The sequence below is a fragment of the Benincasa hispida genome, chromosome 2, assembly GCF_009727055.1.
Source record: "Benincasa hispida cultivar B227 chromosome 2, ASM972705v1, whole genome shotgun sequence".
In the NCBI taxonomy this organism is placed as follows: Eukaryota; Viridiplantae; Streptophyta; class Magnoliopsida; order Cucurbitales; family Cucurbitaceae; genus Benincasa; species Benincasa hispida.
In genome coordinates, this window is record NC_052350.1 from 15,485,377 (window position 1) to 15,490,016 (window position 4,640).

Consider the following 4,640-nt stretch of genomic DNA (forward strand, 5'->3'; position numbering starts at 1 on the left):
AGAAGGCAATGAAGGATGTTGACCGGGATGAATGGGTCAAGGCCATGGATCTAGAGATGGAGTAGATGTACTTCAACTCAGTATGAGATCTTGTAGAACATCCCGATGGGGTTCGCCAATAGGTTGTAAATGGATCTATAAGTGCAAATGGGGTGCTGATGGGAAGGTATAGACCTTCAAGACTCGACTTGTGGCAAAGGGTTATACCCAAGTAGAGTGAGTCGACTATCAGGTGACTTTCTCACCTGTTGCCATGTTAAATTCGATCCGCATCCTCCTGTCCATTACAGCTTATTATAATTATGAGATATGGCAAATGGACGTCAAGATGGCCTTTTTGAATGGCAATCTTGAGAGACCATTTATATGGTGCAGCCTGAGGGATTCATAGCCCAAGGTCAAGAACAAAAGGTTTGCAAACTGAATCGGTCCATTTATGGACTGAAATAGGCGTCTTGATCTTAGAACATACAATTTGATGCTACGATCAAGTAGTATGGCTTTGAACAAAACGTTGATGAACCATGTGTCTATAAGAAAATCATCAACGCTTAAGTAGTCTTCCTAGTATTGTATGTAGATGATATCCTACTCATTGGGAATGATGTAGGTCTACTGACTGCAGTTAAGAACTGGCTAACAACCCAATTCCAAATGAAATATTTGGGAAAGGCTCAGTTTATTCTAGGGATCCAGTTTTTTCGGGATCGTAAGAACAAAGTGCTAGCTTTGTCTCAGGCATCGTACATGATAAGATGATGCTCAAGTACTTAATGCAGGACTCTAAGAGAGGCCTACTGTTGTTCAGGCATGAAGTCACTTTGTCTAAGGAAATATGTCCTAATATGCCCAAAAAGGTTGAGGAGATGAGATGGATCCCATATGCATCTGTCATGGGCAGTTTGATGTACGCGATGCTCTCTACTCATCCAGACATCTGCTATGCTGCGGATATAGTCAGTAGGTATCAGTCTAACCTAGGCCAGGGTCATTGGACCGCAGTTAAGAACATCCTCAAGTATCTTCGGAGAACGAGGGATTACATGCTCGTGTATGGTTCTAAGGATTTGATCCTTACAGGATTCACGGATTCTGACTTTCAGACAAATAAGGAATCTTCACTCTTAACAGAGGAGCTGTAGTGTGGTGAAGCACTAAGTAGGGGTGCATCGCCGACTTCACTATGGAGGTGGAGTACGTAGTAACTTGTGAAACTGCTAAGAAGGCCATCTGGCTCAGGAAGTTCTTGACAGACCTGGAAGTTGTTCCAGATATGTCTATGCTCATTGCCCTCTATTGTGATAATAGTGGGTCAGCGGCGAATTCCAAGGAGCCAAGGAGTGACCGGCGCAGTAAACATAAAGAGCGGAAGTATCATCTGATCCGCGAGAAAGTGCATCGAGGGGACGTGATAGTCACGTAGATCTCTTTGGAGCACAAAGTTGCTGACCCGTTTACGAAGGCTCTCACAGCTACAGTGTTTGAGGGTCACCTACGGAGCATGGGTCTACAAGATCGTCTGCGACTGAACTAGTGGAGAAACAAAGGGGAACCAGGGTTGCTATGCGTTAATTGCATACTATACGTTGATGGACCCACTATGCGTTGATTATAGACTATGCATTGATGGCTAATATATGCTGATGGCATACTAATGCATTGAATATCCAAGGGTTTGTGGATGCATATAGAAGGATGAGCTCGTATTGGAGGACGTCATCCGGACATGTGGCTTGTTAGAAGGAATTCTTAAACCTTAAGCAAATTAGGTAGATGCATAAGAAAACATTGTAAAGATAAGGCTATGCGTTGGTGAAAAGGAGAAGAAGACACTTTGGGCTTGCGCTGATGTAAGAATTCATTGATGGTGTGAGGAGAGACACTTGGACATGCGGCCAAGTAGGAGGTGTCGGTCGTGGAGCAATCTTGGACGCCTATAAATAGAGCCAGAGACTTCAAATGAGAACTCAAAATTCTCTTCAAATGACATAAAGAAGAGTTTGTGGGGACTAACTGGGAGAAGATATGCGTTGATGAAAAGCGCATGCGTTGGTAGCAAGACCATGAGGTTGGTCAAGAAGATTCAAGAGGGGAGTTCCTATTGGGCAGAAAAGACAGGAAGTAGCATCAATTTGGAACGAGAAGTTCTCCCAGAATACTCGTGCATTTGGAGTGATTTCAAAGCCATCTGAAAGCTAGGAGAGTCTAGTTTTTCAGGGTAGGGCTGCCGGAGAAGAAGCTCCAAAGAATCGAGCTAGAAAGTGAGGACAAGACAGAAGGGTCGAGCTGTTGGAAAAGCTGAGCCAGTCTTCATCTTTTAATGATTCCGGCCAAACCACGAGGATTTCTGAGCTAATATTTTGAGGTAAGCTTCCTAAGACATTTAGGAAGCATATTTGTAGAAGGAAGTATCTCGAAGATAAAGCCTAGAAACTATAAGTAATATGAGCTTTAAGTTGAATTCTGGATCGTAAGGTTCAAAAAGGAGCCCGAGGTGACCAAGGAACTTCTAAAGAGGAAGGTTCCTAAACAATCAAGGTGAGTGGTTATTGTGTGTGTTGTATTGTTGAATGTAATTTTGATATATAGGTAAATACATATAGGGGATAAAAATGGCATGATCAGGGATATATGTATTTTGATTACTATGCTTGTTAAGATATTGCTTGTATGTTTTGTTTTTGGAGACTGAAATTGTACCCAGGATATATAGTTAGCATGCTTGAAAAAGGTACTTGGTGAGAAAAATATAGTCGGTTCAGTCGGCGGATAATGATAGTCGTGACGACCGACGCGGAAATATATTCAAGTTACCTAAGCATAGCTAGCGGAAAAAATAGTCGATGTGCACATTGGCGGGATAAATAGGGCACCAGGGAAAGTTTCCACAAGAATTGTTGTTGTCTTAGTATACGTGTGAAAGTATTGGGAAAAATGTAGGACCATGCCAGGGATAACCAATGGTAAAGCTGGGGATGTTTTTATTATGTGATAAACAGCGGTCAAGCTGGGGTTGATTGTTTTAACCAGCGTCGAGTTTGGGGATTGTCCAGCGGTTTGGCTAGAAAACAATATTGAACTTGTGGTAATGTTCTTGTGTACTGTTGCATTGCTTTCCAAAAGTATATTTCTTTTGACAAAGTTATTTGTTTACCTAAAAGCATCACTCACTGGCTTTATAGCTCATGTTTTTCATGTTTTTATGTCCCCCCCCCCCCCCAAGGTAGCGAAAGGTGAGGAGTTTCAAGATGTTGCTAGGTCAAGGGTCTGCCACGTGCCACATTACACTTCCGAGGGTTTTACAGTTGTTGTTGTAAATTTGTAATTAAGTCTTGGAGTTGTATAAATGTTACATGTTGTAATAAAATGGGGGCCTACTTAAATCAGTTGATTGTTCAATTTGTACATTACTATCAGAGTTATTTCCACAAGAGTTTTTAGGCAGTAAGTGTCAACAAAAGGTTGACAACTACTGCAATTCATGCCCTTTCCTAGGCTCAGAGGTAGTCTAGGGGCGGGTTATGTGACAGTTTAACTAATTATTAATTATTAATTTTATTTAGAAAATTAATTATTGAATTAGTATTTTGTAAAATTGATAAAATTCAAGCACACAATCTTAGTCACCCTTCCACCTCGCAATTGACAGGCTCAAATTCAGTAGAGGAGCTGGTTCTTCTTTAGGCTTTCAAATTGCATGAAACTCATGCATAAAAACACTAAGCTTAGAATGGATTGTAGCATGCAAAAAATATTGAATTTTACTAAAGTTGAGTGTGAAAGAAGGGTTTTCTTCATTTTTTCAGAAAACAGTTTTCTTCCTCCTCTCAATTCCTAAATTCTTGCTTGTTTTGAGTCCCACAACTTCAATCTAAGGCTTCTAGAGTATGGTTGCAACAGGGCCGGGTGGGGAGGGGGAGGGTCCCCGCGGGGTCCTATATTCTCCGTTTCCCGTGGGGATTCCCCTACTAATTCCCTGCGGGAAATTCCCCGATTAGATCCCCACGGGGATTCCCCTACTAATTCGGATTGAGATCGGGATTCGGGGTTTGGGCGGGGGGTCCCAAAAAAATTCCCTGGTTTAACCCCATCCCGGTCAAACTGGGGATTCCCTACCCCGCGGGGAATTTTACCAACCCTAACCTAGAGGATAGTAGGGAAGCTTTAGTAGTGGTTCATTGACCAGAAGAAGGGAGAATTGTAGTTGAATTTCATTGAAAAAAAGAAGATCTTCAAAGTATATATGAAAACTACTTTTTCATTTGATGAGCATATTGATTTTAGAACTAAAATCGATGAATTAGAGTGCTTAATGATTATGTTTTCTTTTGCTGTACGTTTATAAAAACCAATAATTGCTATCAAAGCGTGATTTAAACACTCAATTCGCATTAATTTTAGCTTGTGGGTGTTTTTCATAAGTTGTATGAAAATGGTGAAGTGATATGCTTTTTTTGAGTTTTGCAATTAATTTCTCTTCAATTATGTTGTAATTCTTGTAATTCGCTCTTGGTTGATGGGTCTTAATGTGTGCTTAAGCATCTGCAATTCGATTGGAATCATTAGAGTTGAAATTAGATGTAATTGAAGAAAAAGGTGAAGAAGGTCAGCAGCAGAAACCAGCGGCGGCAGCCATTAGC